We start from the raw sequence: 22024 nt of genomic DNA on the forward strand, positions 1-22024 counted from the left end.
GAAGCGGCTGGTTCCCCATTTTTCCATTTAAAGAGGGGTATATTCGCCTTTTTAGTGCTCAGATAAATGCCCTTTTTGCGGGGCATTTTTCCGCTGATTTTCTTTAGCTTTAACCATATACTCGCGTATACTTTTTTACCTTCGCAATACACAGCGTGATTATAATTAAAATTAAACTTTCAAAACGTTGTGGAAATAACACCACCGGTCAGAATGACGTCAAATTGCGGCGGAATATTATCGAAGAAGGGGAAAAACGCATACCAAAAGAAAAAAGATAGTGTGAAAATTGATCAATAGATGGTGCTGTATGTGTCAGCATACGTAAATGAAAATACCTGTCATACGCATGGCCCATTGAAATTGGTATGAACATGACGGGTACACAGTTTTTCCTCCTTTCGCGTCTGCGACGTTCGCCTTGACTGTCTAGATGCAGGATCACGCGCTGCTTATAAAGCTGTATTACAAGAATGATGACTGAGCACACGTCGCGCTGCAGAAGTTCCGGACACTGAGGGCTTTGAAAAAATGCGTTGGTTCGATAACTGCCGTGGGTGCGGAGAAATTCGAAAAGACTGGTTTTTTGGCGTGCACCCTTGAAGAGGGAGGAAATGAATTGATTCGACGTCAGTGGAAGTAGTGGCCACAACAGTGCAGATGAGACGAGTGCTGGTGTGCAAACGTGTAGTTCATGGAGAATTGCCCGAATATTGGACATACAAGTGAGCACGGTGCATAAAATCCTACGAAATATCCTTCCTTGGTATCGATTCAAATTTACCCATCTGCACGACTTGCTTCCTGTTGACCTGTCAGCAAGAGAGACGTTTGCTTCCGAATTTCTTGCTCTCATAGAAGTGGACAATGATTGGCCGTGGAAGATTTTGTGGACGGACAAAGCCCACTTACATCTGACAGGACATGTCAATACGCAGAATTGTCAAATATGGGCAACGGAAATTCCACACGCAAATCAACAAGTACCATTTCATCATGAGCCGGCCGGAGTGGCCGAGCTGTTCTACGCGCTACAGTCTGGACCGCTACGGCCGCAGGTTCGAATCCTGCCTCGGGCTTGGATGTGTGTGATGTCCTTAGGTTAGTTAGGTTTACGTAGTTCTGAATTCTAGGGGACTGATGACCTCAGAAGTTAAGTCCCAAAGTGCTCAGAGCCATTTGAACTTCATCCTGAAAAGATCACTGTGTGGTGCGGATTTACAGTATCTTTATTATGGGCCTTTTGTTTGTCGAAGAGACAGGTGCTTCTGGTCATGTTTCCTGTACTGTTACTGGTAAGAACTATGAGTGTCTTTTGCGCAACCATCGTGGATGTGTGGATAGGATCATTTTTATGCGAGATGGAGCACCTCCGTACAATGCAAATCCAGTTAAGCAGCTGCTGAAGCCCCATTTCGGAAATGCTAGACTTACCAGCCGCCATATCCCTACAGCGTCGCGTCCCGATCACCTGATCTTAATCCTGTCACTTCTGGCTGTTGGGCTATCTGGAAGATGTTGTGTACAGTGTTCCGATTGCAAACTTAGCTCCATTGAAGGCACGCATTACGTAACACATTCCGAACACAACCCCGGAAACGCATCGATCAGTTGTGGTACATACTGTTTCTAGATTTCAACTTGTTGCTGTTGTGACAGCATATTGAATATGTTTTGCGCTTCACGCGGAAATTAATAAATCGATCTGATTTTATTTGATGCTTTTTATCCGGTTTATGGACTCAGGACAATTAAAAACCGATTTGATGTGATGTGATGTGATGTGACCTTTCCGTGGTGGGTAAGCTTACGTACCTAAGAGTATCACACCCGTAGAACCATACACACTCAGTAGTACAATTTGTTTAACGTCAAACGTACACCTTAGGCATTGTTGTACAATTCCTTTGTCATTTATAGTCGACTACTATTAAATTATAATGCTTCCAAAGCCATCAATTGCTACAGTTTTTAACTATTTATTTTTCTTCTACAATACGTTTTCCCCCTTCTCCGATAATATTCAGTTGCAATTTGACGTCATTCTAACCAGTGGTGTTATTTCTACAATGGTTTGAAAGTTTAATTATTATCACCCTCTATATTACTATAATATGATTCATTAGTATTTTCTTGTGATATTGACAGCATATATTATCTTAGTAGATAGTTTGAAGAAAAGTAAACCAACACTTGTAGTACTTGAAGATTAAGAGATCTGTTGTTCAGAGTGCACTACTTGAAATTCTGAAGATAGCAGGGGTAACGTACAGGGTAAGAAACTTAATCTACTGCTTGTACAGAGGACGGATTACACCCTTACAAGAGTCGAAGGACAAGGAAGGGTAGCAGTAGTTGATAAAGGAGCGAGACAAAGGGTTAGCCTCTCCTCGATCTTATTCAATGTGTACGTTGTGATATGACAGACTATTTGAGCATGGGTGATCGGCTTTGGTTGCAAGAGGTGTTCGAACTGTGAGCACTCCGAGATATGGGCTTTGGGCAAGCGTGTCTCTGGCAGCACCTGAGAAGGGCGTGCCAGAATGCATGCGGTGGGTCCATCTCGCACATACCTGTCCCACGGCGGCCAGACGGCCGAGCAATGTGTTGCTGTTAGATTCAAACCAGAGGAAGGGAAAGTCAGGTCCGCTACTAGCGCATGTACATACATTTGTATATCGCTAGCATTTTCACACCTGCAGCGCAAACCGTAATAAGATGCAGTGAAGGACAAATACATCAAATTAAGGAGGGGAGTAACAAAATTCTGCCAGTAAGCAAATATAAATTTTAATTAATGTGTCTAGGGAAGATAAAACACCTAGAAATTAAGTAAATCTTTAGTAAATTTTATATTATCTAAGGTGCAAAACAGATCAAACGCTCAAATTGTAGCTCTCAGTGATGCACATAGATTAAGAAAATTAATTAATCTGTGAGGCGTTTTTAATCAAACTTTCGTTAAAAATCAATATAAAATCCGATGCAGCACATATACAATCAGGAAGTCAGTATGCACTTCCAGACGTTATTACACACTACATCCAGCGTTTCGTTCTTAACATTTATATTTCATTGTGTTTTTCATTTTATTCTTAAGATCTGTATTTTTAGTGTGCTTTTTACGTAACTGTTTTCAAATTTGAGTGAAAACTGTTGTAGCTATCGTAACTGGGAATTGGAAAGAGGAGGAATAATCCAATAAGAAAGCTGTGCCCTACTTATATTTATTGTAGTATTTCACAGAACGGAGTGTATGAACTGATATTTAGTACCGCAACAAAACTTGTCATTTGTTTAAATTTTAATTCTCGTCGAACTACTGTATATAAAATTAAGTGTAAGGCACCAATTTTGATTTAGGTTCAATGTTCAGCTACTGGTGGGGCCATATTTTGGGTACGGAGTTGTGAGTAAGGTTGGTGAAAGTAAGTCATTAAGTGACAGAGACGCAGGGTTTCCGATGGAGATGAGTTCAGAGGTCTAAAAACGGCGGCGGCTGTCTTGCAGATGGATAATGTTCAGTACAAGTTAGTGAGGCTTCGTCTGTGGTAGTCTGAGCCGTGAACCAGCTGTATATTTTTTCCTTGGTAGAGAGCTTTCGCATCGACATCAGCGACACTTAAAATACGTCCTGTGGATTCGTCGCGACTAAGAATTATTCTGCTGTTTTCAGGAATCTTGATTTACTTTTCCCAGTGTAGCAAAACTGATATTTTTGTGTGTAAAGTTGTCTGGCAATTTTTATTCTTGCACTAGATCTGGATTTTAGCTCAGGTTACCAATGAGAGATATTTTCTGTTACTAATTAACGCTTTGTGTGCTGGTTGGACCCCGATTAGATATGAGTTATATCAGATTGGGCTTTAGTTACGCTATGAACACTTTTTAGCTGTTTCTTAATTTACTTATTTTGATATAGTGAGTTCGTTAAACACTATATTGGCGGCTCGTCCTATTTTCATATGATTTAATCATGTTGTTATTTTCATCATCCTGCGAATTAATATGTGCCTATTTAAGGATAGTAACATTTTTATTAGTTAAAATCTAAAATTGTAATTGCCGCTCATTATTTAAAGTAAACTGCGACTATGTACAATACAAGTATATTTTATCCGTCTGATTAGTATATCAAGGACGAAATTATTGATGGTTTTAAAAGTTCATAATAGGGAGATGAAGACGAAATATCAACCCCAACAAAACAGTACCAGCCATTTTCATTTATTTCAGTCCCACTATCCTCTCAACACAGAGAGAGGAAATTGAATGTGCACAGCAAACGGTGTAAATAGAAAGTGACTGGGGTTTAGTGGGCATGTATTCTTAACAAAATATATCGCAGGCGGCCGAATTTTACGACGAAGGTATTTCCAAGATCGTCCATCTCTACGATAAGTGCCTTAATTAAAATGGCAACTATGTAGAAAAGTAGTATTTAAGTGTGGCTTTCATCTGCATATAATAAAAAGAATTTCCAATACTTTATTTATTTTTAATTACAAAACGTAATGTACTTTGTGGATAGCCCTCGTATGTGTGCATGAGATTCACATACAGGATGTAAAGCATGTAAGTGCAGTCATTTCTATTGTTCGCTGAGGATGGTATACAGAATTACATTACCTTATTATTTAGATCATTTGCAGACTAATAATTATAGATATTACAAATCGTATGTTTTTAGGTTCAGTACTATCTCCAGATATATGTGGCAAGATTAAGTCATTCTTGCTTATTTTCTGGTAGGCAGCAGGTCAGATGGTGAAGTGTGAGCACATGGACGCAAAGTGGTTAGCCTATACCGACAGGTGTAGTTCAATTAGAGTGCAGTTACAACTGTGCAGAAAACATCAGCTTGTAAAGTTTGTGAGGTCTTTGCGTAAAGATTGTTCAATGCAGAGAAAAAAAAACAAACACCCTGATATATGTACACATTAAGCTACCAAATATAAAGATATCTGCGTTGGACATTAGTTGGCTGCAGTGTGGCGGGAGGATTGATAAGCAGTGGTCGTGAAAGTTTAAACGCTGTACTTTCAGTTAGTCATAACTGTGTAGTATCAGAACTATGGCGCAAGTGTGCTTTTTTCTCCTCAAAATACGAAGTAAGCTTGGTGACGTTTCCTCGTGAGATTAATAGTTTGAAACGGGAGGAAACATTGGAGGGCTGTAGCAAATCAGTTAGAAGACAACAAGTATTGAAAGAAAAATTATACTTCTCTCGATAGGGCATGGTACAAATGTACAGTGCAATCTGGCTAGTGGAATGATGAAGTAGATGGTTGCAGGAAAGATAGAGAGGGAAGAAGTGGGTCGCCGTGCATAACGGGCCTCGTGGCTGCGGGGTATCAGCAGTCACAGTGAGGTGAGTTGTACCTGGACTCTGGCAAGGGGCTCCAGCGGAGATAGCGCTGGAGTTACGGGCCTGATAGCGGGCGTCCAGCGCTTAGCCAGGTCAGCCCGACCGAAGCTTTCAGAGGGGCGCGCGAACGGAAAGGTAGCGGTGATTATCTGCTGCTACTGAAGCACAGTCTGGAGCGGTGCAATGCGCTGCGCTTTCCGGAGATATGCTCTCTTTAAGAACTTACGAAGAAATCGTTTCACGAGCTATGAATCGCAAACCAGCCCCTCAGCTCTGTCCTGTTAAGGAAAGCTCGTAACATAGTGTAGCACCGCAACCCTTCATTGTTGCGACATACGCTAATCAGAAGTATCCGGATTCCAACATGTAATGCAGAATTGATCACTGACCGATCAGTATATGGGAGAGGAGAGTGTATTGTGTTGAGAAAAGAAACAATGATAGCAGACTGGATAGGTCAGAAGAGCTGAGACACTTCATGTGTGGAGCAGTCATTGGTTGTCACCTGAGTCGCAAATCCAACAGAGACATGCCATCCCTTCTAAAACTGTATATGAAGATAGTAACTGTTCTCGAAAGAACAGATACCACTGATGACCGTGCAGCTTCTCTAGAACAAATGATAATTAATTGAAGCCCTCAGCTGCCGACAGGTGTTGTTGATGTATCTCAATGGGGTCAGCCGAAAATGTGTCCCCGACCGGGACTCGAACCCGGGATCTCCTGCTTACATGGCAGACACTATATCCATGTGAGCCACCGAGGACACAGATGAATAGCGCGACTGCAGGGACTTACAACGTGCACTCTTCTCGTGAGACCCACATTCCCAACTGTCCACAATCTACATACGTAATGTTCCTAATAGATATTTGCCCATCCACTCATTACTCGCGCACACTACCAATCTACTATTAGGAACATTACGTATGTAGATTGTGGAGAGCTGGGAATGTGGGTCTCCTGGGAAGCGTGCAAGTTGTAAGTCCCTGCAGTCGCGCTGTTCATCTGTGTTCTCAGTGGCTCTGGTGCATAGAACGTTTGCTTTGTAAGCAGGAGATCCCGGCTTCGAGTCCCGGTTCGGGCACTCGTTTTTAGCTGTCCCCACTGAGGTATATCAATAACACCTCTCGGCAGCTGAGGGTTTCATTTAATTATCATTCCTTCTAAAGCTGCCCAAGTCGACTGTTGCCGTTGTGATTGTGAAGTGGAAACGTGAAGGAACAACGAAAGCTAATCGCAGAGCACGCAGAGCTCATATACTGACGAACAGGGACTGTGGACCATTGATTGTCAAGGGTAACTGTATGTAGTCACGAGAAATCTATAGAAGAAATCACTCGTGTGTTCCAAAGTGTACCATCAGTCCTGTAGCACAACGACTGTGCTTGGGCAGGTAACGGGATACAATGGCCGAACAGCTTCTCATAAATAACACGTTTCTGTAGTCGATGCTGAGCGAGATTGAGGTGGTTAACAGTGGATGACATGAAACAAGTTATTTGAAGTGATGAATCACGCTATACCCTGTGACAGTCCGATGGAAGTGTTAGAGTCTGGTGAATGCCTGTAGAACATTACATGCAATCATGTGCAGTGCCAACAGTATGAAAGAGGTGGCGTTATGGTAAGGCGGTGCTTTTCATGATTAGGGTGTTGTACCATTATTGTGGTTGGAAAACGGTGAATGTGGTGGAATAGAAACACATGTTACTGCGTTGTACATTGTGCACAGTAGGCGGAAAGTTTAGTGACGATGATTGTTTGTTTCAGCATGACAATTCACGGAGTCATAAAGCTGTATCTTTGAGGCAGTGGTTTTTGAATAACAACATTCCTGAAACGAACTGTCCTGTCGAGAATCCCGAAGTGAAACTAATGGAACACCTATGGGATGGGTCAGAACGTCGACTTTGCTCTAGACTGCAGCATCCAACCTCTACCTTCTTTGAATTTAACTCTTGAGGAGAAATGGGGTGCCATTACTCCACACATATTCGGACACCTCATTGAAAGCGCCTACTGGAGAATTCAAGACGACATGAAGGCGAAGAGTGGATACGCCCCATCAATAGGTATAGAGATACTTTAGACTAGATGTTGTATATTTAGTTGGTCGTGCCGCACAGCTGTAATAATTTAATGAAAAACATGTTTATACACACCAGCAGCTGCTACATAAACTTAAGCTGATATTCAAAGATTTTGCATTACCATCTTAAGTCATTCTCTTTGGATTGGGTAGAGCACATAGGGGACTATTACCTGTTGCAAAGCGTGTGTTGCGTTGTGTAAGTAACATAAATCATAAACATCACTGATGTTTTTCTTCAAAGTGATCGGTGCACCAAGATTAATGCCACCCATTCAAATAAGTGCATGTAATGACATAAGAGTGTGTAACGTCGCAGTTATTCACACGGCTCCAGAGTTTTGTAGTAAGTTTCATTCCATTAGGTCAAGCTGTATTGCAGGCTGGCAATGAAGCCTCCAGCTCCGGCCGTTGTGTAGTTGGCTCCTGGCGTCATAATGGCATATGTTGCGGTGTCCAGACCGTGAGAACTGCTATGTGTGGAGCGTACTATCACCATTTATTCAAATTACCTAAGAAACTAAATAACTGTGATAAATATGATCTGTTGGTTTTGAAATTTGGTACAGGAACTTTTATAATTTACAAGAACAGTGTGTAAAATTTTTGCGTGTATAACTTAAATAGTTTTGAAAATAAAAAACCCTATTAAAAAGTTTTTAACGGACACTTAGTAACGTAAATTCAGATAGGAATCACGACAGTTTAAGTTTCTTCGCCATTTGAAAATACTAACAGCACTCTCAGTGCCCAAAAGCTATTTTTAAATAATTTTAATTCAGAACTTTTAATAATTTTGCTTTCGTAAGGAAAATAATAATTTCGAAGTTGATATTTATATTTTGTATTACGATGGGAGTAGATGAGAGTGAATGTGAGTGTTTATGTGAGGACATACGTCAAATTTCAATTTTACAATGTATTACACCATCCGTAACCAGCAAGTGTTACGTAACCAGGATGTCCTGAAGACGGTGGATCCCCCTAACTGGTGGATGACGTATGTCCAGGAGCGTTTGCTTTTGTAATAAGGCAGCCAGAAGGATAGTAAGATGATACTTAGTTCCAAAGTATATCTCAAACATATTTTTCTTTTGATTTTCGTTTCGTTTCGTTTTATGGAATATTTTGTGAAATTTTGCAATATGAAATGACGTAGATGCATCTGCGAATGCTGATTTCAGTAAAGCTGTTTGCGCGCGAAATTGATCATGAAAGGTTAATCTGATTGGATGATCGTTTTGATCAACCAATGAGAGAAAAGTCTTTCCTGCGTAATTGAATGAGTTATATGAGCTGTGAGCGACGGCACTGAGTCTGTCGTGGACTCACTGTCGGACGAGAAGGTCATGTTAAATGTGTCCAAAAAAATTATCTCTAAGATGAAGAAATGGCAGTTAAATCGCGCTCGGTTTATATCGCCGTGCTAGCAGATGTAATTACGGACATTTCGGTGAAGCTTTGACAGGTTTTGGAATTTTTGTTGCAGAATAAACCACGTGTGAAACTATCGGCCTTTGTGAATATTCTGCGTGGCGTGTTCCGTATTCATGTACAGAACATTTTGGCGAGCATATTCTTTCTAAGAATCCACTGAAAAAGACCGAATATGAACTCGTTTTGTAACAGTGTGTTGCCTGTGTGAATCTCGTAATATTTCGGGTTGGAAATAGCACATTTCTGGCTGTGTTACGTGTGACATAAGCTGCACGAACGAGTAGTAGATGTACCACCAACGGAAACGTGGACTTGGTGACACAATAAATGAAAAGGACCGTAATAAAACATCAGTATCTACAAACAAACATTTTAAATGAAGGGAGGAAGCACCCACTTTGCCCGTTATTAATTGAGATTTACAGGTTTATCTTGTTACTGGAGTTACGCGGACTTTGTAATCGTAAGTATGGACGGTGGTTTTCTTCGGCGCTGCTTTTCTCATCGTCTACATAGAGCAACGGGTGGTGAATGGACGCTACACTGAAGTAGGTGGACATGAAATAAATCGCGGAACGAGTTCCTCGAACCCCACACCGCCGCAAGAGCTGTAAATAATTTCCGATACCTCAGTATATGCAATGCTTACTAGTTTCGATTTTTTTTCTGTCTTGCCATGGCTCACACAATGTTGTACAGAATCAGTATAAACTGTGTTCCTTCGTATTTTGCCAATGGTAATTGCCGGTAATGGTAAAATAAAAATTCTACCATCACAAAAAGTCGCTGGTTCAATTTAGTTTTGGAAAGCTTTATTCATTAGAGTTGCAGTGTTCCACATCTATAGCTTTGTTTTATTCATGCATAATGACATTCCTCTCTTCAAAAAATAAACAAAAGGCCTAACTATGACTATCATTTGACTCGTGGAGTCTATTTCTGGGACTATTTTTTTTGAAAAACAATGTAGTTTATTCGTAGACATTTATTGGCCCGCCACACAGGTAGATGAATCGGTTCAGGATCAGTCGTAAGAAAGCCAATATGTAAAGTATACTAACTAGTAGCAAATGCACTCAGATTCATTTCTAGTGAAATTTCAAAACTATTTATCTCTTTATTTTATTGATTTATCTATGAATTTATTTCAGATGTTAAGGTCATGGTCTTTAGGGCCTTTCTTACTTATAACCAAATCCTCAGTGAACACATACTGCTGAGAGTAATATAGAAAACAGTAATAATAATAATAATAGTAATAATAATAATAACAGTGATGATGATGGTGATGATGATGATGATGATGATGATGATGATGAATGTTAAGTTCCACAGTGCTCAGAGCCATTTGATGATGATGATGACAATGTAAATACATGTTTCCAAGATACTCACAGTAATGAAAATGTAGAATTTAAGAAATTTCAGTCTTATTAACAATGAGCAGCTTCACAGTTTTTCTTTCAAATAGAAATAACACTTGGTTCTGTGTTTAAATCTTCCTATAGTGTTGTACCTCCAATTTTAAATGTTTTCTGTCGAGTTGCCAGCCAAAACCAAGACTTACTAAAAAGTGGATATAGAAAGTATTATCAAGTACCGCAACCTTACCTCTCTGAAAGACAAATACCTACAACTCTCCTACAAACTATATTCTCTCAATTAAGTAATTGCGCCTACAGTGCACTGATAGTATTAGTGAGGTTAGCTGACAAAATATTACTCAGCCCCTTACAAGAGTACACTGTTCGATATTGAACGCAGTTGGTGTTGTGCTGTACGAAATAACATTCGTTTACATAGTGGTGGGTTCTTAGATGTACTTTGGGAGGATGTTGTGTTGATGCTATTACACATGTATAATATTGGATCACTTTATTATAACTTGAACAAGATGAAACACTTAACCTTGAAACAGTACATTGCCATATTAATGTCACGTGTATTTATTACTGCCCCTGAACACTGATGATGACGACAATGATGATGATGATGATGGTGGTGGTGGTGGTGATTATCTTATGGCACTGATGGCTGGGTGTCCTCACTTGGGGAAATTCGGACACCGAATTGTAAGTTTTTTTCAGTTGACGCCACATTGGGCGACTTGCGTGTTTATGATGATGAAGACAGCACAGCACCCGATCCCTGAGCAGAGAACGTCTCCAGCTCGTCAAGGAATCAAATCTGAGTCCACTGCCTGACCATACAGCTAAGAAGGTGGCCTGACCAGTGTGTCTAAAACGAATAGTGTATCATACTGTAAGGATAGGGCTGTATAAACTTCGCCGGCCGCTGGTAGCCGAGCGGTTCTAGGCGCTTCAGTCTGGAACCGCGGGACCGCTACGGTCGCAGGTTCGAATCCTGCCTCGGGCATGGATGTGTGTGATGTCCTTACGGTAGTTAGGTTTAAGTAGCTCTAAGTTCTAGGGGACTGATGACCTCAGATGTTAAGTCCCGTAGTGCTCAGAGCCATTTTGTATAAACTTTCTCTTCCTGGCGTGTAAGGCCCTGAGCCGTGATTGTGGTCAGTTGCCTTAAAATTCCAATTTGGTATTTGTATTCTAGCAGTAAGCCTTAAAACCTTATTTACTGCTATTCCTGGCGTCTGATTCCTTCTGCTGCGTTTGTGGCGACTTAGCTTTAATATTTTAATACCTGTAATTTGTAAGTTGCAACGAGTTTTAAACGGTCCTTAATTTATTGCCATTCCTGGCGTTTAAGGCCTTCTGCCCAGACCACAGTGGCTTGATTTTAAAACATTATCTGCTGTATCTGCATTTAGTGGTGATTTGCTAGATTGTGACTCATTGAAAACACTATTATTCACACAGTTGTTTATTCCTTCATTAATAACGTGTGAGTTTTTTAATTTATTGTTGAGTTTGGAATTACTGGTTTAAAACAAATTGTGTGTAACTGTAAAAGGCAACCAATAGTAACTGATTACGGCCCTGTCTACAATCGTAACCGAATCCTGCCTTCCCTTGACTACCAGGTTTCAAAAGCTTCAGTAAAACATGTATTTTTGCATTATAGCTGCTCAACTCACAAAACCACATTCAAAACCACCCACTAATTCCACTATTGAGAGCAACGTTATAGAGATGGGAAGAGAAAGTATAAGATTAAATAAGTAAGAAAGTGCAGTCGTGTCCATTCCTTCGGTAGAGACTCTAGTACTCAACAAAAATGTGAAGGTGATCAGAATGTCATTAATGCTTAAGAAACTAATGTGAAGTAGTGTGGCGAAGAAATCAATTCCACCCCAACTTTCGTTAGGATTGTACCATATTCATCACAATTTTCCAGACTGTTTCTTTACCCGTAATCACACTGGCGGTAGTACCGATATATGCGCATCTGTTTTGTTCGCGCGCACTCGTTCCGGCATCGCTGCCGCAGCCCCGGAACACCCAACACGACACAACATGCAGAGTGGCCAGGTGGCGCCTGCTCGTTATGCTACCCAGGCAAACGCTGGCTCGACAGTTTTGTTTGGCTGTGGCTAACCGCTTGTGTGTGCACGTATTACTGCGACGCAGTGCGTGTAGTAGTGGTAAACTCTCTGCACGTGGCGCCACCAGTTCTGCATGCACCGATGCTGTGATTACGAATCGCGATTCGCTGCCGATTCATTCCGATTCTCTGTTACTTTTGAACTAGAGATTTTCGGGATTACTTTTTAGCGATATAACTTTAATTTGCAAGCCACAACAGTACGGTGTAGTACAAAAACGCTTTAAGGTTAGTTTGGTGAGTTACTGAACTAATAACTAGCCATGAGACTTTCTCTTTCGGATACAAGATGTTTCAATAAAGCACAAAATATGTATATGGACAATATAACATTTGAACTTATCATTTTTATTGACACAACTTGTAAATATTTAAAACAAAATACTTACCAAGAGCTAGAAATACGAATGGCAGAGCTAGAACGAAGTGCTGGGATTAGAAACCGTTTAAGATAAGGACGTAGTATTTCGCCGGTACTGTTAAATCTATGTATCTAAGAAGCAATAGCGAAATTAAAAGAAAGGTTCAAGAGTGGGATTAAAATTCAGGCTGAAAGACTAGCAATTATTAGATTCATTGATGACATTGCTATTTCCTCGGAAAGTGAGAAATAATTGTAGGACCTGCTGAATGGAATGAGCAGCCTGATGAGTACCCACTGTGGATGGAGAGACTACTTAAGAAAAATGCAGTAACGAAGACTAGCAGAAATGAGGTTAGTGATAAACTAAACATAAAAACTGGGGACTACTGCTACTTTGGAAGTAAATTGACACACGACGAAAGAGGCAAGGGGGACATAAAAAGCAGAGTAACGGAGGCGAAGACTGTGTTCGTGACCAAACGACTTCATTATGTAATCACCTTCAACTGAGGAAGAAATTTCTGAATCTAAGTTTGGAGCACAGTATTGTGTGGAAGACAGACAAGGCCTATGGAAAAACCGGAAAGGAACGGAATCGAATCACCTGATATGTGGTGCTGTGGAAACATGTTCAAAATCAAGCAGCCTGATTAGAAATGGAGAGGTTCTGCTCAATAGTAGATGAAGAAGGGAGCAGGATGTTAGGGCATTTATTACGACATCAATGAATAGTGATCATGGTACTGGAGGGAGCTGTAGAGGGTACAAATTATAGTGGCAGAGATTGGAATACGTTCAACAAATAACTGACGACATTATCTGCAGTTGACACTCTGAGTTGAAGAGGTTGATACAAGAGAGGAATTCACAGTGGGCTGCGTCGAACTAGTCAAGAGAATGATAACACAATTCTCCCTCCCCCCCCCCCCCAAAAAAAAAAGGACTGGTCATTGTAATAATACAAAGCGCAGCCACAGGTTCAACGCCCGAGACAGATAAATGAGAAAAAATATCTTGACAAGATTTATCATTGCGCGGGGTAGCCTCTCCGTCTCAGCGGTCTTGCCACGGTTCGCTCGGCTCCCCTGGTCGGAGGTTCGAGTACTGCCTCGGGCATGCGTGTGTGTGTTGTCCTTAGCATAAGTTAGTTTAAGTTTGTTTAATTGTGTGTATAAGCCTAGGGACCAATGACCTCAGTAGTTTGGTCCCATACACTCAACATTATCGTAACGAAGCTCCATTGACACAGTGCATCTTTTTCCTTTTTTTCTCATCAGTTTTTATTTTACTTTATTTTTCATTTTATTTGGTTTCAGGTGAAGTCCATTTCACCAGATATAATTATTGTACATAATTATACAAATTGGACATTGGTCCATGTACATTACGAAGTATAAAACATAACTGATTAACCAGTGATGCCCAGGTATGTATTCATTCCATGTATTCAGTCCATCTCCTCTTTCCCCCTCTCTATCTCCTCTTTTCCCTCTCTCTGTCTATCCCTCTATCTCCTCCTTTCCCTCTCTCTGTCTATATCCTCCACCCCCAGGCTTTGTCAACCTCCCCCACTCCCGCTCTCTGTCCATGTCATTCTGCCCCTCTGTGCATCTCTCCCTACCCATCTATATGTCCATCTCCTCCTCCCCTCTCTCTGTCTATTTTTCTCTCCCCCTCTCTCTGTCCATATTCTCCTCTCTCCCTATCTCCTATTCCTCCTCCTCCTCCTCCTCCTCTCTTCACTCTTCAAGATATCACCCCACCCACAACAGGGGGCTGGTGGTTCTTCCCACAACAGTATTTCTTTCCAGAGCATAACTAATATGTGAACAAAGTTTGATAGAAATCTTTCCAGGATGAGCTTTTCACCCACAGCTCTGCCCATGTAGACATTTTCCACGTATATTTCACATACGTTTAATATATTTTACATGTTGCTATACACATATTTCACCTGTATATCTGTTGAATTTCGTCCTGAAATTTCATTTCCAGGCAGCTCAATGTTTATGATGTCAAAAATGTTGTAAGAGATGAACTTTTCTCCTTTAATAACTTTTTGGAGATTGAAAAGTGTCGTAAAGGTTTGAAATTACGTGTAAAGATGGTTGCAAGTCATTAACTGCTCTCATTCTCAAATAATGAATGAATATCGATATTTACGGATCATAGAGTAAACTGCCTTTTTACCCCTGCCCTTTGATAGGAAGGTGGTTCTTACCGCACAGCGCTTCTTTACAGACAGTAAGTGATCTGCGTACAAAGTTTCGTAGAAAACTATAGTGTGGTTTAGGAGAAGATGTAACACATACATACTTTTTATGACATGTATGGATTAACCGGGATAAAGAATCAACAAAGTATATTAGGCTGACAGAACTATACAATAAAAACAAAGAAAAACGTCAGTTTTTCAATTCATGTGATCCTCCACAGATTAGGACCAGCGTCAGCTTTAGATAGCACTTTGCCAAAAACCTAACGTCGTTAATTACGTGTCTTACGTGACGTTTTGTTTATCCCTGGAAATGCTCTATTCTCCTAATTCTGATGCTAAGTCAACAACATTCGGAACAGATTTAGAACTACTCTGTAATGAACTGGATGTAAAACAGCCAGCTCCGCTTCTTGGAGAGGAGAAAGAAACGTGAAGAAAATAGCACGTAAAAATATATCCATTCGCCTTTCTTAAGGCGCGATTTTTAGTTGTTTATTTTTATTATTGCTTTAGTTTATAGTGCAAATGGTATGGATCTCTTCACTCTGACATCTACGTCCTCAAAACTTTGGACATTCATTTTGCCAAATCAGGCACCAGGTTTCCGTTGATCAGCTGTGGTCAATACTCTCTTTCATAACTGCATTTTTGTCGCATATATGATGACAGTGTAATTGTATATTGCGGGTTATATGTGGGTTTTGGATTTTCTGGATGTTTACGTCATCGAGATTCTGATATTAGTGGGACCTGAAAGTGGTGTCAACTTTTACTTTAAATTTAAGGAAACAAATTAATAATAAGTTTTCATTTTCAATTAACGATGCAATTACCCTCGTCAGCAACAATCGTTTTCCAATTACATTGCAAATATTCAACGCTGGGTCGATAAAAACTGGTTTTTGAGCGCAATCTCTGGAGATGGCATCATACACATTACTCATATTTTTAAATTTTGCCTCTTAGAAGCTGTTGTAGCCACAGGATTTAACGGAAATCCGATGGTGCAATATTAGGAGAATATTTTGGGTTCGTTTTGTGCAGTGCGGTCTTGCATTATCGTGTTGCAGAATAATGCCTTTCCTGTTGACAATCGCTGGGCACACTTCAATTGTAGACTGATTTACTCGATCTAGCTGTCCACAGCAAAGACCTGCGTTCACAGTTTGTTCAAAATGAACGACCCCGCGAATACATCAATCTGCTCCAACGTTCTTGGATGGTCGACCAATGTTGGTTAAAAGTGTCTGCCAGTTCCTCGATTGTCTGGCACGGTTTAACTTCCACTTCCGTCCTTAACATGTCATTTTCCAAAGTTGCTGTTCTTTCTGAGTCGGAAAGATCCGAATTGCCGGATGTGAACTTAAAAAATCATTTTTAGCATTTACAAACGTCTAATTCACATAGATAAACGTCGCAAATTAATAATTGGAAGTAACTGTTTCCTAACTACCCTTGCGAAATTCAGAAGGCAAACTATGCCGAATATGCACCTCTTCTAGTATTTGGCTGGTCATTTCACCAAAAACTGAAAACAAATTACAAATTTAATTATTAACGTGTAAACAAGTCGCTTTCAGGGTGAAACTTCTTGAAATATCTTTGGCGAGACTTTAAAGTAGACAGAGCTGAAAAATGACAAACGAATATCGACATGTGCGGAAATGACATTGTTTTCCGGTGCCCCTAATAGTTTACGGCAAACGCGTTCGCACCACATGATTTCAGGTGTTGTGACGTCACTGCACAGTTTCTATGAGCATGTTTCGTTGTCGTATTCACTGTTATTCAATGAAGATTCCTAACATCTAATATTGGCAACGACACACACATTTTAGTATCGAAGTGACTACGCTTAGGGTGCCCCTATGTACAAATAACTATCGCCGTCCCGCCCGTTCACGTTGCAGTACATGCTCAAGTACCCTCCAGAGTGCCACATGCATTGATTTGTATAGGCTGAACACTTCTTAAACAAGGAGATAATTCAGAGGCTTCCTTTACCACAATACAGGTTGGCTGGCAGCTTTCCTAGGAGCTCTTTGCGGTGTGGGGGAGTAGCCATGTATGTGTAAAACAGTATCCCAATTGAGTCAATTGACTTACCTGAAATTCTCCTCCATGATACTGACAAGAGGGAGATTGAGTTAATAATTAAATCACTAAAGACCAAGAACTCTCATGGATATGACGGGGTATCTAGCAGAATACTGAAGTATTGTTCTATGTAAGTTAGCCCAGTACTTAGCCACATCTGTAACTTTTCCTTTAGGAGTGGTCGGTTTCCTGACCGATTAAAGTACTCGGTAGTGAAGCCAGTTTATAAAAAGGGAGACAGGGATAATGTTGACAATTATAGACCTATTTCTATGCCGTCGGTGTTTGCTAAAGTTATCGAGAAGGTTCTATATACAAGGTTGCTGGAGCATTTAAATTCACATAATTTGCTGCCAAACGTACAGTTTGGTTTTAGAAATGGTTTAACAACTGAAAATGCTATATACTCTTTTCTCAGTGAGGTTTTGGACGGATTCAATAAAAGGTTGCGAACGCTATGTGTTTTCTTTGATTTAACGAAGGCTTTTGACTGTCTTGACCACAAAATATTAATGCAGAAGTTGGACCATTATGGAGTAAGGGGAGTAGCTTACAATTGGTTCGCCTCTTACTTTAAGAACAGAAAGCAGAAGGTAACTCTCCGCAATATTGATAGTGGTAGTGATGTTCAGTCCCAATGGGGCACTGTTAAGTGGGGCGTTCCCCAAGGGTCGATGATTCAAAAATATTTCTGTTTGCTGATGACACCAACATGGTAGTGAAGGATCTTGTGTGTAATATTGAAACATTATCAAATAATGTAGTTCATGAAATAAGTTTGTGGCTTGTGGAAAATAATTTGATGCTAAATCACAGTAAGACTCAGTTTTTACAGTTTCTAACTCACAATTCAACAAGAACTGATATTTTGATCAGACAGAATGGGCATATTATAAGCGAGGCGGAACAGTTCAAGTTCCTGGGCGTTCGGATAGTGGAAAACCCATTATCTTGTTCAGAAACTAAATACTGCTTTATTTACCATTAGAACAGTATCTGACATAAGTAACAGTTCAACACGAAAAGTAGTCTACTTCACATATTTTCATACGCTTATGTCATATGGTATTATTTTTTGGGGTAATTCTTCTGACTCAAAAAGGGTATTTTTGGCTCAAAAACTGGATGTTCGAGCTATATGTTCGAGAACCTCTTGTCGACCTCTATTCAATAGTCTGGGAATTCTGACATTACCCTCACAGTATATATTTTCTTTAATGTCGTTTTTTGTTAGCAATGTTAGCTTATTCTTAAGAGTTAATACTAGGCAGAATCTGCATGTGGAATGCACTTCCTTGGCTCTTGTGCAGAAAGGAGTGCACTATTCTGCTGTACCCATTTTCAATAAGCTACCACAAGAACTCAGAAATCTTAGCAGTAGTCCAAACGCTTTAAGTCCAAACTGAAGAGTTTCCCCATGACTCACTCCTTCTACTCTGTCGAGGATCTCCTCGAAGAGCTGAAAAATTAAGCAAATTCCAGTGTTACATTGTTGATTTTCTTTATTTAAATTTATGAATTATCGCCTGAATACGTTTCTTGTATTTCATTTTATCTGTTTCTACTGTCGTGTTATAATTTCATGTATTTACTCGTTCCATGACCATGGAGACTTCTCCTTAATTTGGTCCCACGGAACAATAAATAAATAAATAAAAATAAAAAATTGGCAGGGTCCCAGTATCCATTACTATCCACTACTGAATTTCTGAAAGCCCATTTCTCCTATGTTCGTGAGCATCAAATCCGTAATTAGCGCATACAAATTACAGCCCACGTCTTATTCAAAACTGTATTTCAGTGGGATATAACTGCATTATTGTGACCCTATTTGATGTAGTGATAGAGCTATAGAGCTAACAACTCAATGTTGCTTATCCGTCATTCGTTGTGTTAACGAGACTGTGCCGTAAATTAGGATCTCCTGCAGTAACATAAATCCATAGGATTTATGTGTACACAGTGTCGTTGGACTTGCTTTGTAATTACCTGCAACTGCAAAACATGAACGTATATTGGCAGGCAAAATAGTTACTGTCGCGAGTTGTAGAAGTGAAACGAAATAGCACTTGTTAATGGTGTTACACTTGTTCACAGATTTCGTACTTCCATATTAGTCACATCATTCGATTTTGGATTGTTTTTCTCTTTGAAGGAAAACCTTGCTGTCATCCATTACAATCTGCCTATAATTTCTATCAACTCAGTTGTAGATAACATATTTAGGGAAAATCTTGGCAAGTTTACGATGTTAACAGTTAACCATTTTCAAGTATTTCATTTTCTGAGGTAGTTGCAATTTCTTTTCTTTTTTATTAATTTTTTTATTAATGTAACGGAGTTTTATTCTACTCAACATAATTTCATAATTTTGTTTTATATATTCACCCTTTCTCGACAAATTTTCTAACTAATTAAAGATGACGTCTTGCCTCAGTACTGGGGAAATATGGTTTTTACAGCGGAACGAGATGACAATTCTGATAAAAGTCGAATGTAGTACTTCAGTTGGCGAAACATTCCTACATATTTCTCATTTGTATATAATGAAAGTATTATTGTGATGGGAATTAATACAAGTTCTAGCAGATCTCACGCCGCCATATGTGACACTTAAAGCACAGTGTGGAGTCCTTAGATGGAAGGTCAACTAGATCTCACCTCCTGCAGGACACATCAGTGTACTGTCTTTGGAGATTTGGTGTTTGTCCTTTAAACATTTTTGCCCCACGTTGTGTGCTAATCACTCATCTGATTCACAGACGAATATATTAATCACTTGCACTTTGCGAACTATGATATTTTTCTTTCTTCTTTAGGCAATGGCGTGGAAAAAAAAACCTTCAGCGCTGCTTTGACGCTGTTGACGCTGGTTATTTATCTACATCTACATAATACTGTGTAATTCACACTTAAGTCCTAGCAAATGGTTCTTCGAACATCACTTTCAGACTCTACCTTTCCTCTCTAACGCCGTGTGGGAAAAATGAACAATTAAAACTTTTTGTACCAGCTAAGTTTTCTTTTTTTTTTAATTTTATTACGATGATTATTTCTCCTTATGTAGGTCGGCGATAGTAAAATATTTTCACATTCAGAGGAGAAAGTTTGTGACTGAAAATTGGTGGAAAGCTCTCGCTGCATCGATAAACACCTGAAATTGCCACCACAGTTCATTTACCATATCCCTGACACTCGCCCCTATTTCGGGATAATGCAAAACGAGTTGCCCTTCTTTGATCGTTTTAGATATCGTGTGGTCGATGTTGGTACTTCCACCTAGAGCGCCGAGCGGAGAAATTGTTAGATTATCTTCTCACCGCAGCATGAAGCGCGCCTGGACAACGTTTCCTCAGTGTCGTTTGCGTCTTCGTGTGTGTCACGTAGTTGTTTCTTCTGTGGCGTTAGTTGTTGCGTGTGTCCTTTGGCAGCGGCATAGAACCACCCGTAATGTCCACCATGTGTTCCAAGTGTGTTCCAAGAAAAGGTACAGCCAGCTTCAGTTTCCACGCGTTCCGTGCAGCCCGGATCTTTGGAAATTCTTGATAGGCCCGTTGATACAATTCATGTAACATCCGAAGCACATTTTGATTTTGATAACTGTGTCTTTTTTATGTTTTTTGATCCACTACAAGCAGGCACGTGGCTTTTGCGTCTTGTTTCTCAAGTTCCCTTTAAGCATCGTGCTGTTCAGTTAGTGTGTTGCTTCTCGCTAACACGGAACTCGATTATATAAATGCTCGAGTGGCCATTCTCAAACCAGAAACATACTACAGTTTACATAAGGACGTGTTGCTCTCTTATTGTGATGTGAGGGATCTATGACACGAATGAACTCAGTGTCTGTTCCAATGTTACAGTTGAATACGTTCAGCGTTGTTTGTAGTCAAATAGAATTTTCTTTCTCATCTACAGGTTTTTGAGGTTATCGCATTCATATACCGTATAGTTTGAAAATGGCGACATACTTTCTGTGCGCTGAAAGTGGCTACCTTAGATCTAAGTGCCTGCGGCGGGTATTTGTACTGTACTCCTCATCTGAGCAGCGTCGTAAATTGACGTTAGCTGGTCTCGTTTCTGCTACTCACAAGACTGGTGCCACGTCTTTCCCGCGTGCAATGGAGCAACAGAGGACTGCGCCGCTTACTCCATCCGATTTTCTGCCTTCATCCTCACAGGACGCTCTTGAAATTGTTATCGCCAAGCCGGAATGGTCCGCAGTGCAACATAAGAGACGTCGTACACAGAATGCTGAGGAGTCACATACGTTTACTCGTCACCACCCTCCCTGAAGTAAGTTTGTCGCTTGATGTATCTTGTAGTGCTGATGCTGAGTCCTCCATCCCTGATGGGGTTGACGGTGAGGAAACAACTGTTGAGGTCTCTAGTATTTCTCTTAGTATTCCTCCCGCTGTTGAGGTAACTCCTCCAGGACCACTTAATGGCGGGGAAGTCGTTCAGCCTTCTGATGTTCCAGTGATTCAACAGCAGGAAACTGAGACGCCCCTAAAATTGCCTTTTCGTTTGACGTCACCCAGTCAGGTCTCGTCGGAACGACCAACTGTTCTTATTCCAGTGCAAGTGATTGGTGGCCGTGAGATCCTACCAGTCTAACCAACTGTTGTGTGGCCTGACTCCTCTCCAGTAAGTCGATCTGGATTGGTAGGATCCCATTCTACAGAGTGGGCCTCTGCGGCTCGTTGCCACCTAATTAGGTCCCTGACTGCGGACGCTGTACTGTCACGCAGTCGGTGTAAACAACACATCCAAACTGAGCGGGCGGTGGGTCGTAAAAAGAAGAAGCATAAAGATTCCAGAGGCTTGTGTGGGAGCCCTCCAACCCCTGACTCATCACTGGACTCAGAAATGCACCTTGACGCACACTGGTTACGTAATTGAGTTGGTCATCAGGTCATCAGCTCGAATTTA

This window comes from Schistocerca gregaria, chromosome 6 (assembly GCF_023897955.1).
Source record: "Schistocerca gregaria isolate iqSchGreg1 chromosome 6, iqSchGreg1.2, whole genome shotgun sequence".
NCBI classification, from domain to species: domain Eukaryota; kingdom Metazoa; phylum Arthropoda; class Insecta; order Orthoptera; family Acrididae; genus Schistocerca; species Schistocerca gregaria.